The sequence below is a fragment of the Aotus nancymaae genome, unplaced genomic scaffold (assembly GCF_030222135.1).
Source record: "Aotus nancymaae isolate 86718 unplaced genomic scaffold, 86718_ANA_hifiasm-v0.15.2.pri h1tg000009l, whole genome shotgun sequence".
NCBI lineage: Eukaryota > Metazoa > Chordata > Mammalia > Primates > Aotidae > Aotus > Aotus nancymaae.
Window position 1 is genome coordinate 10,025,881 of NW_026988420.1, and position 14,288 is coordinate 10,040,168.

General features: G+C 45.8%; 1 long non-coding RNA gene across 1 annotated transcript in view; it reads left to right on the plus strand.

The window, feature by feature from the left end:
* LOC105725950 (uncharacterized) overlaps window positions 1-14,288 on the plus strand; it is a 38,332-nt gene that overhangs the window by 19,135 nt on the left and 4,909 nt on the right. Inside the window, exon 3 of the long non-coding RNA XR_010341634.1 lies at window positions 4,852-5,105. This is a non-coding gene — a long non-coding RNA (uncharacterized LOC105725950). The remainder of the gene's footprint in view (window positions 1-4,851; window positions 5,106-14,288) is intronic.

Below are 14,288 nucleotides of genomic sequence, written 5' to 3' on the forward strand. Positions count from 1 at the left end.
AGAAAGTTACCCTGTATGGTCTACAAAGGGGAGGCATGAATAATCTGCCCCTTGTTTAGCAAATAATCAAGAAATAACCATAAAATTGGGCAACCAGCAGCCCTTGGGACTACTCTATGGAGTAGCCATTCCTTATTCCTTTCCTAATAAACTTGCATTCACTTTACAGACTGCCCTGCATTCTTTCTTCTGCGAGATGCATGAACCCTCTCTTGGGGTCTGGATTGGGACCCCTTTCTGGTAACACAAATAAGGTCTATACATTGTGGTTGGTTGATCTTTTAAATCTCTTATTAATCTAGAATATATCGGTGGCCGGGCACTTTGGGAGGCTGAGGTGGGTGGATCATCTGAGGTCAGGAGATCAAGACCACCCTGGCCAACATGGCAAAACTCCATCTCTACTAAAAATACAAAAATTAGCCAGGTGTGGTGGTACACACCTGTAATTCCAGCTACTTGGGAGTGTGAAGCAGAAGAATCGCTTGAACCCAGGAGGCAAAGGTTGCAGTGAGCCAAGATCGTGCCACTATACTCCATCCTGGGCGACAGAGCAAGACTCTTTCTCAAAAAAAAAAATTTACCGAGTGCCTTATGCAAAGAACCAAACAAGGTAGGCCATGTGGGAGCCACCAAAGTGAACTGGATACAGATCCTATGAGCAAAGATACTAAGGACCTAGAAGAAGATACAAGAACTCAACCAAAATTAAAAGAGATTATCTCCAAAAGAATGGTGTAGCTTAACTTGGTCATGATTAACTGAGGGGAAGAAAGAGGCCTTTGTGGCGATGGTACCTGAACCAAGCTAATGTAGCTGGAATGATCTGAAAAAGGATGTTTTAAGCCAAAGGAATACCATGAAGGGCAGGAGGCAGGAGATATTAGGACATAGCTGAGAAAAAGTAAATAGTTCAGTTTGACTCAAAGATGGGTAAAAAGAACAGTAGGAAACAGAGTTGGAAAAATGGGTTTGGAGTTAAACATATATCTATGATTCATCCCAGCCATTCTACGCCTAGGTGTTTACCCAAGAGAAATGAAATATATTTCCATTCGAAGGTTTATGCGTAAGTGTTCATAGCAGCTTCATTCACAAAAACTAAGAACACAGGATTCAACTGGAATATTACACTGCAACACAGAGAAAAATTACTGAAATATCCAACAACATGAATCTCAAAATCATTAAAATGAATGAAAAGAGGCTGGGCGCGGTGGCTCACGCCTATAATCCCAGCACTTTGGGAGGCCGAGGTGGGTGGATCGTGAGGTCAAGAGATCGAGACCATCTGGTCAACATGGTAAAACCCCGTCTCTACTAAAAATACAGAAAAATTAGCTGGGCATGGTGGCGCGCGCCTGTAGTCCCAGTTATTTGGGAGGTTGAGGCAGGAGAATTGCTTGAATCCAGGAGGCGAAGGTTGCGCTGAGCCAAGATCGCGCCATTGCACTCCAGCCTGGGTAACAAGAGCGAAACTCCTTCTCAAAAAATAAAATAAAATGAATGAAAAGAAAATGAAAAACTAATCTGTAGTGACAAAAGCATTCTTTTTTTTGAGACGGAGTTTTGCTCTTCTTGCCCAGGCTGGAGTTCAATGGCAAGATCTTGGCTCACTGCAACTTCTGCCTCCCAGGCTCAAGCAATTCTCCTGCATCAGCCTCCAGAGTAGGTGGGATTACAGGTGCCCACCGCCATGCCTGGCTAATTTTTGTATTTTTAGTAGAGACGGGGTTTCACCATGTTGGCCAGGCTGGTCTTGAACTCCTGACCTCAGATGATCCATCCTCCTCAGCCTCCTAAAGTGCTGTGATTACAGGCATGAGCCATCACCTCCAGCCAACGAAAGCTTTCTAAGTGGTTCTAAGTAGCTGCTTAGAACTAGGGGTAGTAGGAACTTTTTGGGAATGATGGAAATGCTCTGTAGCTTGATTGTGGTGGTGATTTCATGGGCATACAGAGCTATAGAAATTCATCAAAGTATACAATGTAAATGGATGCAGTTTATTGTATATAAATTATACCACAATAATGTTGATTTTTATTATTTATTTATTTGTTTTTGAAAACTGGGTCTTCTGGCCAGGTACAGTGGCTCATGCCTGTAATTCCAGCACTTTGGGAGGCCGAAGTGGGCTGGTAACCTAAGGTCAGGAGTTGCAGACCAGCCTGGTCAACATGGAGGAATCCCCATCTGCATTAAAAATACAAAACAATTAACCAGGCATGGTGGTGCGTGCCTGTGGTACCAGCTGCTCCGGAGGCTGAGGCAGGAGAATCGCTTGAACCCAGGAGGTGGAGATTGCAGTGACCCGAGATCACACCACTGCACTCCAGCCTGGGCCACAGAGGGAGACTACATCTCAAAAAAGAGAGAAAGAGAGAGAGAAAGAAAACTGAGTTTTCTGATAATTTTTAAAAAGTAGATTTGGGGAATATTGTGGAGGTTTTGCAAGTCAGGTCAGGCCAAGTATGGTGGCTCATGCCTGTAATCCCAACACTTTGGGAGGCCAAGGTGGGCAGATCACCTGAGGTCAGGTGAAATACCATCTATACTAAAAAAAAAAAAAAACAGGCTGAGCGCAGTGGCTCATGCCTGTAATCCCAGCACTTTGGGAGGCAGAGGCAGGTGGATCACCTGAGGTTGGTAGTTTGAGACAAGCCTGGCCAACATGGTGAAACACCACCTCTGCTAAAAATACAAAAATTAGCGGGTTGTGGCGGTGGGCACCTATAATCCCAGCTACTCAGGAAGTTGAGATAGATAGGAGAATTGCTTGAACTTAGGAGGCTGAGGTTGCAGTGAGCTGAGATGGCCCCACTGTACTCTAGCCTGGGTGACAGAACAAGACTCTGTCTCAAAAGAAAAAAAGAAAGAAAACTAATCCTTTACCACAGATACTTTGGAAAGTCAGAAAATGCAAAGCAAGAGTTTTCTCTTACAGTTTAGGTTAGATTAGAGAAAGAGAGAGCACGCACGCCAAGCAAGGGTTGATTGTTAAGAATCTATAGTTTGGGCCGGGCGCGGTGGCTCACGCCTGTAATCCCAGCACTTTGGGAGGCTGAGGCGGGTGGATCACGAGATCAAGAGATCGAGACCATCCTGGTCAACATGGTGAAACCCCGTCTCTACTAAAAATACAAAAAAATTAGCTGGGCATGGTGGCGCGTGCCTGTAATCCAGCTACTCAGGAGGCTGAGGCAGGAGAATTGCCTGAACCCAGGAGGCGGAGGTTGCGGTGAGCTGAGATCGCGCCACTGCACTCCAGCCTGGGTAACAAGAGCAAAACTCCGTCTCAAAAAAAAAAGAAAAAAAGAATCTGTAGTTTGCCCAGGGAGAGGAAGGGGCGTCAGCAGCCAGGGTGAGCAGATTTAAAGTGACAATTTAATGACATCACTATTGATTTCAGACTCCTGCAGTGTCCCCTCAACCTTGTACAATATTCAGATTAAAGTCTAGGTTGCTATTAAATAAATGAAGAACAAAATAATGGGGAGGAAATTGAAGCTTTCTTCTTTTGCTAACCTCCTGCTATAACCTGGCAGGAAAGCTACTTTCCAATATTTTAAGAAGTTATTTATATACAAGGGAAGTGTGTTTTAAAGAATTCTAAGAAAGAAAAGGAAAGTCTAATGTTACAAGACACTGCAGGGAAATGTCACTGTGTAATAACTCCCATCTGGGTTGGGTGGCAGGGTTTGGGCTTTGTGCCCAACAGTGCATCATGTTATATAATAACACACACCCTCCTTCTGTGCCTTGCTGCCTCGCTTTTACAATACACACAGTGCATGAGCAGGGCATGATGCACTGGTGCCTATGATGACAGTGCAGAATGCACCAAGACATAGGAATGCAGACATATTCTGAAGACAAAAAGACAGGCTGGGCATGGTGGCTCATGCCTGTGATCCCAGCACTTTGGGAGGCTGAGACAGACAGATCACTTGAGGTCAGGAGTTCAAGACCAGCCTGGCCAACATGGTGAAAGCCCATCTCTACTAAAAATGCAAAAATTAGCCAGATGTGGTTGTGGGCACCTGTAATCCCAGGTACTCAGGAGGCTGAGGCGGGAGAATTGCTTGAACCTAGGAGGCAGAGGTTGCAGTGAGCTTAGATTATGCCACTGCACTACAGCCTGTGCAACAGAACGAGACTCCATCTAAAAAACAGAGACAAAAAGACAGTCAGTAAGAACACAGTCCTTTTAATGTAGGGAGCAGGTTATCTTCTCCAGGTCTGGTAACTTAAGACTCAAGTCTCCCAGTCTGCCCAGGTCCAGACTCACTATTCTATGGAGGCAGCTAAGGAAGCTCTTCTGAGATTCTGACCCATGTTAAATGAAATAAATAAATATAAAAACGTATTTCTTTTGGCAGGTGGGGGGATGGAGTCTGACTCTGTTGCCCAGGCTGGAGTGCAGTGGCGTGATCACGGCTCACTGCAACCTCCGCCTCCCGGGTTCGAGTGATTCTCCTGCCTCAGCCTCCCTAGTAGCTGGGACTACAGGTGTGTGCCACCACACCCAGGTAAAAAAAAAAAAAGTAGCTTCTCAACAAACTGTTAGAGAGCTGTTTCACCAAGATGGAAAAAGGGGATGTGGCATTCAGGTGAGAAATTGGCTCATATAACTATGGGTGCTAGGAAGTCTCATGATCTGGCATCTACAAGCTAGAGACCCAGAAAAGCTGGTGGTGTAATTCAGTCCAAGCTCAAAGGCCTGGGAACCGGGAGAGCCAATGGTATGAATCCCATTCCAAGGGCAGGAGAAGATCAATGTCCCAGCTCAAGCAGGTAGGCGGGCAGCAATTGGAGTGAACTTCTCCTTCTTGTTTTTTTGTTCTATTCAGGCCCTCAATGGATTAGAAGATGTCTACTCACACTTGCCACCTACTTCACTGAGTCCACTGCCAGAAATGCTCATCTCATCTGGAAACACCCTCACAGACACACCCAGAAACAGTATTTAATCTGGGCACCCTCTGGTGCAGTCAAGTTGACATGGAAAATCGACCACTGAGGATTCAGCAGTGAGCAAACCAAAATAGAGAAAAACCAAGCCTTCTTGAAGCTTGCATGGGATTGGCGTTGAGACAGATGACAAGTAAGTAAAATACTTAGTATGTTACATGGTAATAGGTGTCATGGAGAAAAAATAAACAAGAGGGTTGGGCATACCATGGTGGGAAGGTAGGTTTAAATGTGGTGGTTGGCCAGGTGTGGTGGCTCATGCCTGTAATCCCAGCACTTTGGGAGGCTGAGGCGGGAGGATCACCTGAGGGCAGGAGTTTGAGACCAGCATGGCCAACGTGGTGAAACCTTGTCTCTACTAAAAATACCAAAATTGGCTGAGTATGGTGATGTGCACCTGGAGTCTCAGCTACTCTGGAGGCTGAGGCACAAGAATCACTTGAACCCAGAAGGTAGAGGTTGCAGTGAGCCGAGATCATGCCACTGTACTCCAGCCTGGGTGACAGAGCAAGACTCTGTCTCAAAAAATTAAATGAATGAATGAATGTGAAATGTGGTCCAGGAAGGCCTTTTTTTTTTTTTTTTTTTTTTTGAGACAGAGTCTCACTCTCTCTCCCAGCCTGGAGTGCAATGATGTGATCTTGGCTCTCTGCAGCCTCTGCCTCCCAGGTTCCAGTGATTCTCTGTGCCTCTGCCTCCCGAGTAGCTGGGATTACAGGCACATGCCACCATTTCCGGCTAATTTTTGTATTTTAGTAGAGATGTGGTTTCACCATGTTTGCCAGGCTGGTCTCAATCTCCTGACCCCACCCACCTTGGGCCTCACAGAGTGCTGGGATTACAGGTGTGAGCCGCCGTCCCTGGCCAGCAAGATCTCTTGATATTGACAAGATATCATCTGAACAGAAACTTAAAGGTGGTCAGAGAGTGGGCTATGCAGCTATCTGGGAAGAGGATTTGGGCAGATGCAGAGGCTGTGAAGTGGAAGATGCCTGGTTAGGGTTGCCAGGCAACATACAAGGTGCCCAATTAACTTGGAAACAAAAAGAATAAGAGGCTGCTGGAATAATCAGTCAAGAGATGATGGGGGCTTGGGTCATAGTAGTAGCCATAGAGTTGGTGAAAAGTGAGCAGATTCTGGATATATTTTGGAGGTAGAGCCCACAGGATTTGCTAAGAAACTGGATATGGAATGTAAAAGAAAGAAATGTTAAAGAAGGGTGCAAGGATTAGGCCTAGGCACCTGGAAATGGAAAGTTCTCCATTTTATCAAGACAGTACAGGCTGTGGCTATAGGAGGAGTAAATTTTGGGGTGTTATCAAGAGCTTGGTTCTGATTATAGAATGTTGGGTTGGTGGCTGGATACCTGGGTCTGGAATTCAAGGGAGAAGTCTTGGTTGGTGACATAAATATGGGAGTCATTGTGGTTCTGATTATCAGAACCATTCCTGTCTTCTCCTGAAACAGTTACCTACTACCAGAACTATGCTACATAAACCCACCTTGTGGGGAGTAGAAAAGTTCCTCTTTAAAGTTTCCTTTCTTGTTAAAGAATAAACCATAAGTGTGCTAATAACTCTTTGTTAAGCCCTATCCTATGTAGCTGTTAGACATACCACGCTCACAGGCACGTAGTACATTCTGTGTCCTTGTACTTTAGCCAAGGTATCTGTGCTGGACGTGCTCACAGGCATGTCCCAGCTCTCCATTGCTTTTACCTGTTTAGAAAAGTTTTAAGTTGTTAGCCAGTCAGGTTTTAGTTTAGATTGTGAGGTCTGGCTCCAGCCAACAGAGATCAGACACAGCAGTAAGGACAACCCCAAATACATAAGGGATAAAAATGTCTGATTTTCCTTTGTTCGTTGTACTCTGGCAAAATGACTAGCAAGGGTACTCTTCCTGCAGTCCAGGAAGTAAAAAAATCTATTGTCTGTGTGCTAATTTTTCTTTGCAGCACTGAGCATCTGTTTCCAACACACCCCAAAACTTAGTGGCTTAAAACAACCACCATTGATTTAGTTTAAGATTTTGGGGATCAGCAATTTAGGCAGAGTTTAATTAGCTGGGGAGTTCTGGTCTTGGGTCATCTGGGGCAGGCTTTCTCGTGCCTCTGCTGTCAGCTGTCAGGGCAGCTGACTGTTCTCGGATGGCCTTAGCTGGAATGATTCATCCCTGCTTCACCTGGTCTCCCATTTCCAGCAGCCGGACCAGGACTGTGTTCCCAGTAGAGGCAGTGTTTGGAGAGAGAGAAGTGCTCAGGGCCTCTTGAAGCCTAGACCTGGAACTGTCACATCAAAACTTCTGTCACATTCTCACAGTCAAAGCAAGTCACAGGGCTGGTGGTGAAGGAGGGGGAAGTAGATTTCTCCCTTGGTGGGAGTAGCTGCAGAGCCGCATTGCAAAGGCAGGGATACAAGGAGACTGTTTGGGCCATTAGTGCAACCAGTTTATTGCATGTCTCACATCTGAAACATTTTCAACCTGGCTATATTGAAGTTTAATGAACCATCTTTTCTCTCTAAAAAGAAATGTAGCGGGGAGGGGTGACTTGTGCCTGTAATCCTAGCACCTTGGGAGAACAAAGTGAGTGGATCGCTTGAGCTCAGGAGTTCAAGATCAGCCTGGGCAACATGGCAAAACCCTGTCTCTACAAAAAAAAAAAAAAAAATTAGCTGGGCCTGGTGGTGCACGCCTGTAGTCCCGGTTACTTGGGGGTCTGAGGTGGGAGGATCACTTAAGCCCAGGAGGTCGAGGCTGCAGTGAGCCAAGATTGCACCACTGAACACCAGCCTGAGTAACAAAGCGAGACCCTGTCTAAAAAATGGTGGCCAGGTGCGGTGGCTCACACCTGTAATCATAGCACTTTGGGAGGCCAAGGCAGGTGGATCACCTGAGGTCAGGAGTTCAAGACCAGCCTGGCCAACATGGTGAAACTGCATCTCTACTAAAAATACACAAATTTGCCAGGCATGGTGGAGTATGCCTGTAATCCCAGCTACTCAGGAGGAGAATTGCTTGGACCTGGGAGGTGGAGTTTGCAGTGAGCCAAGATTGCGCCACAGTACTCCAGCTGTATGACGGGAGCAAGACTCCATCTCAAAAAAGTAAAAGGTAAAAAGAAATGTAGGCCAGATACACTGGCTCATGCCTATATTCCCAGCACTTTGGGAGGCCAAAGCAGGAGGATCACTTGAGCCTTCAAGTTGGAGACTGGCTTGGGCAACATAGCAGACCTCATCTCTACTAAAAATTAGAAAATTAAGCAAGGCATAATGTGGCATACCTATAGTACCAGCTACTTGGGAGGCCAAGCGGGGAGGATCGCTGGAGCCCAGGAGTTTCAGGCAGCAGTGAGCTGTGATTGTACTACTGCACTCCAGCCTGGGCAACAGAGCAAGGCTCTGTCTCAAAAAGAAGAAAGATAAAGGATCTACCTGCGATTGGTATAATGAGACAGGTAAAGTTGGTCTGATATTTGGCTTTAGTTAGAAGCAGAATCTCAAGGGAAAGGAGACAATCCAAGAATACACTAGAATGGAATGAATGTGAGAAAACAGAATGAGGGCCCAAGCATGCAGAGAAGAACAAGACACTGCCACCCTATCATGCAGCCTCCAGGCCACAAGGTTAAAGACTTCACCAGTTATCTTGTGCCTTCACGCTGCCCACTGCCTCCACCAAGGGATACATGAAAGACATTCCAGCATGATCTTCATCTTTGCCACATAATAATTCTATACAACTGTTCACAAATAAGTCATATCAATAGCTGATAGCCCTGGTGATAGGAAATCCTTCCTTTTTTTTTTTTTTCTATCCAAAATCTCTATTTCTGTAGCACTCTAAGCCTGGATCTTTTTAGCTTCTTTCAGGAGGGAGAGGATGACACCCTTGGGTGTCTTTAGCATTCTCCACCTGCATAGGTGTTTGTTCTCCATAATGGCCGTGGCACATTTGTCCCTCCTCCTCCCAGACGGGTCACCTATTGAAAATGCTGCGGTGCTGTCATCTGGCAGCCCCAGGGTGGGGCCAGGTACAGCAGTACATATCAGCCTCTCACTCACCTCATGAGCATTTCTTCCAGAAACTGGCCAAGAGGAAAGGACCAAACTTTCAAGACTAGGGTCCACCCTGCAATGTTGTTTGGGGGAAAAAAGAGAATATAGGCACACAGAGAAAAGTTTCACAGGGCACAGGGAAGGTATGAGTCGCCATTTTAAAGTGACATCAGGACCGGGTGCAGTGGCTCACGCCTGTAATCCCAGCACTTTGGGAGGCCGAGGTGGGTGGATCACAAGGTCAGGACTTCAAGACCAGCCTGCCCAAGATGGTGAAATCCTGTCTCTACTAAAAATACAAAAATTAGCCCGGTGTGGTGGCAGACACCTGTAATCCCAGCTACTCAAGAGGCTGAGGCAGAGAATTGCTTGAACCCAGGAGGCGGAGGGTGCAGTGAGCCAAGATCGCACCACTGCACTCCAGTGAGTGAGACTCCATCACAAAATAAAACAAAACTGCTTGTTAACCCTGAAGAAGAATCTAGGAGTAGCTCAGATGATAATGTTTTTTTTTTGAGGCGAAGTCTTGCTCTGTTGCCTAGGCTGTAATTCAGTGGTGCAATCTGGGCTCAATACAACCTCTGCCTCCCAGATTCAAGCAATTCTTTTGTCTCAGTCCCCCAGGTAGCTGGGATTACAGGCACGCACCACTATGCCCAGCTAATTTTTGTATTTTTAGTAGAGACAGGGTTTCACTGCCATGTTGTCGAGGTTGCTCTTGAACTCCTGACCTCAAGCGATTCACCAACCTCAGCCTCCCAAACTGCTGGGATTACAGGCATGAGCCACCGCACTCAGCCTCATATGGGTCTTTTTGTTTGTTTGTTTGAGACAGAGTCTCACTCTGTAGCCCAGGCTGGATGCAGTGGCATGATCTTGGCTCACTGCAACCTCCGCCTCCCAGGTCCTAGTTCAAGCAATTCTCTCACCTCAGCCTCCCAAGTAACTGGGATTACAGGTGCCTGTGACAACACCCGGCTAATTTTTGTATTTTTAGTAAAGACAGGGTTTCACCATGTTGGCCAGGTTGGTCTGGAACTCCTGACCTCAAGTGACCTGCCCACCTTGGCCTCCCAAAGTGTTGAGATTACACGTGTGAGCCATTGTGCCTGGCCTAAAACATATTCTTTTTATTTTTATTTTCATCCAGCCCAAAATGTCAAAAGACATCGGGTTAAAATCTAAACTTTTTCCTTTTTCCTTTTTTTTTTTTTTTGAGACGGAGTTTCACTCTTGTTGCCCAGGCTGGAGTGCAATGGCGCGATCTAGGCTCACTGCAACCTCTGCTTCCGGGTTCAAGTGATTCTCTTGCCTCAGCCTCCGGAATAGCTGGGATTACAGACACATGCCACCATGCCCAGCTATTTTTTTTTTTTTTTTTTAGTAGAGATGGAGCTTCTCCATGTTGGTCAGTTTGGTCTCGAATTCCTGACCCCAGGAGATCCACCCACCTCAGCCTCCCAAAGTGCTGGGATTACAGGCATGAGCCACCATGTCCTGCCCTAAAACATATTCTTGATGCAGTTTCCCAAGGCTACACAAAAGTCAGAGAATGTGAACAGGCATCCTGTATTTTCCACGGATTCACAGTAGAGACCAATACTGTAAGAATTTCTCATGGTGAAGGCACTCCTATGATAGCCTCTACTTACCAAATCAGTCAATGAAGTGAGTATGTTTTCTAGATGGAGATACTGAGGTTTAGAGAGGTTAAGATGCTGTAGTTCTCACCATCAGCTAGCAAGTGGTGGGGCTTTTATTAGAACCCAGATTTCAAAACACCACCACTGCATAGTACTAATTCCACATGCCGAAATTGAAAGAATGCCTTTTTTCCTGTAAGTCTGCCAAATTGATGCAGATGGTTATCATCTTTCGTTTGTTTTAGCTGAGCTAAAATAGAATTTTAAAAAAGAAAAAGGAATTAGGAAGGAAAATAATCTAAAGTACAAATCAGATGCTGAGACATCTGGTATGCAAAATGAGAAACAGGTATCACAGTATAAGTCCTGTGTGTGAGTCCAAAATCCAACTGCACCGGTGTGTGAATGGGGCAGACCTGGTTTCAGCAGCAAGCATGAAGACAAGTTTTAGCTGGCAGAAACTCAAGTCTCTTGTCTGATATTACCAAAAAACGCAAATGTCAGTTTAGGCTGCATTAAAATATGATTGCATTAACAGAGCATGTGGAAATGAGGCCAAGCCACACCTGGGGCACTGCAGGGCATTTTCGGCACTGTGGTTAAGACAGATGTAAGTCAAGGGCCCTGAGCACTGGACAGGCGCATCAGATTCCTTTCCACTCTGGCACTTTATATGTTACTTTAGCAAGAAGGCAGTAACCACAAGCCAGCTGCCTGGGCTGTTTTCCTTTATCTCATGAGCTCATTTCCTTCCCATGGTTCCTGCTACAATAGTGGTTTCTCCACCCTCAGCAGGGAGCTGAAATCTCAGAGGGGCTTTTAAAATGCTGGATATTCTGGGAGAGTTGTGGCTCATGCCTGTAATCCTAGCACTTTGGGAGGCTGAGGCAGACAGATCACTTGAGGCAAGGAGTTCAAGACCAGCCTGGGCAATATGGTGAAACCCCATGTCTACTAAAAATACAAAAAAGCAGCTGGGCGCAGTGGCTCACACCTGTAATCCCAGCACTTTGGGAGGCCGAGGCGGGTGGATCACCTGAGGTCAAGAGTTTGAGACCAGCCTGGCCAACATGGCGAAACCCTGTCTCTACTAAAAATACAAAAATTAGCGGGGCACATGGTGGCAGTTGCCTGTAATCCCAGCTACCTGGGAGGCTGAGGCAGGAGAGAATTGCTTGAACCTGGGAGGTGGAGGTTGCAGTGAGCCGAGATTGCCCCATTGCACTCCAGCCTGGGAGACAAGAGCGAAACTCCATCTCAAAAAAAAAAAAGAAAAGAAAAAGAAAAAATGCAAAAAAGCAGCCAGGCATGGTGGTGCGCACCTGTAATCCCAGCTACTCAGGAGGCTGAAGCAGGAGAATCGCTTGAACCCAGGAGACAGAGGTTGTAGTGAGCTGAGATTGCACCACTGCACTCTAGCCTGGGTGACAAAGTGAGACTCTATCTAAAAAATAAACAAACAAGACCGGGCACTGTGGCTCGTACCTGTAATCCCAGCACTTTGGGAGGCCAAGGCAGGCAGATCATGAGGTCAGGCATTTGAGACCAGCCTGGCCAACATGATGAAACCTGTCTCTACTAAAAATACAAAAAAATTAGTTGGGTGTGGTGGTGCGTGCCTGTAATCCCAGCTACTCAGGAGGCTGAGGAAGGAGAATTGCTTGAACTCGGGAGATGGAAGTTGCACCTGGGCGACAGATCGAGACTCTATCTCAAAAACAAAAACTAACAAACAAACACCCCCAAAAGTTAAATGCTGGATATTCTGATTCAATAGGTGTGGTGTAGGCTTGGCACAGTGGCCCATGCCTGCAATCCTAACACTTTGGGAGGCTGAGGTGGGAGGATCTCTTGAGCATAGGAATTTGAGACTACAGTGAATTATGATCACACCACTGCACTTCAGCCTGGGCAACATAGTGAGACCCTGTCTCAAATAAATAACTCTCATTCGAGAGGTACCCTCCATATACCCTGGGGAAATAAGTATTCTCATCTCTGAAGACACTGAGACACAGAAGAATCTGAACAAACAGGCCTTGCTAAGTTCCCCCAGTTTACCATTAGATTGTACCCTTTGTCCAATACTTCTGCACAACTCTCCACTCTTCATGAAACCAAAACATAAAAATACACAAGCTCACTGGTTTCTTTGGATTCTCATTTCCTTATGAAGGCTCCCATGTCAAAGAAAACATATTTTAAAAATGTGTATGCTTTGCTTTTGTTGATCTGTCTTTTGTTATAGGGGCCTCAGTCATGAACGTAGTGATGGGTGTGGAAAGCAGTCTTTCCTCCCCTACACGAAAATATCTGTGGCTCTCACACTCAACACCCAGTCCTCCTCCTCCTCCTCCCTGGTCTATGGAACAGAGAGGAACAGGTTGCACATTACTTAACCAAATTTCAGAAGCTTAGTCACTTTTACTTTTAATAGATGCCAGCAGTTGGTATTACCACCATGCTGATATAATGGCAATCACCAAGGGTTCTAACACACAGCCTGTGTTCCATCTGACAAAACCCACTGCTGTGGATTGAGTCCCTTCAAGCTAATACAGTAGGAGAGGCATAGAAGAATAGAGTGCTAGGAACATAATGAAGAAAAGGTTACAGTGCATCATGCCCATGATCTGAGTTTGCTGAGCTTCCAATTTTATACTTGCCATCTGTTGATGCACATTCTTCCACCTTAGTGAAGTAGTCAAGAGGTATTCATTTTTTCTTTTTAATTTCATGTGCAGTAATTTTCCTTTAACTGCTGGTTCCCCCCTACCACCCCAGGTTGAATACTAGTTTGAGTGTTTGACTTACATGATAAATTGGTAGTTCTTTTTTTTTTTTTTTCTTTTTTGAGACAGAGTTTCGCTCTTGTTACCCAGGCTGGAGTGCAATGGCGCAATCTCGGCTCACCGCAACCTCCGCCTCCTGGGTTCAGGCAATTCTCCTGCCTCAGCCTCCTGAGTAGCTGGGATTACAGGCACGCGCCACTATGCTCAGCTAATTTTTTGTATTTTTAGTAAAGATGGGGTTTCACCATATTGACCAGGATGGTCTCGATCTCTTGACCTCGTGATCCACCCGCCTCGGCCTCCCAAAGTGCTGGGATTACAGGCGTGAGCCACTGCGCCCAGCAAATTGGTAGTTCTTAAGGACAACTCCCAAATATACTCAAGGAAAAGAAAATTACATGTATAGCTGTTTTGAATAGATGTCCAGAAAATACCAACTTTCTCTGTGATTTGCCAAATTTCTACCAATTTGATAACCCTGTGCTTTAGATGAGGTCATGGGCAAGCCACATTTGATAATAAACTAGGGCTTATCTGCTTTCTTTACACATGGAGGAAATCAACAAGTATACAAGTAGGTTTTTTTTTTCTATTTTTTATAAAGATGGGATTTCACCATGTTGCCCAGGCCAGTCTCAAACTCCTGAGCTCAAGTGGTCTGACCTCCTCGGCCTCCCAAAGTGCTGGGATTACAGGCATGAGCCACCACACCTGGCCTAGTCCTTTCTAACATTTAATTACCAGAAATCTAGTTGTTGGCCAGATGTGGTGACTCACACCTGTAATCCCAGCACTTTGGGAGGCCAATGCAGGTGGATCACT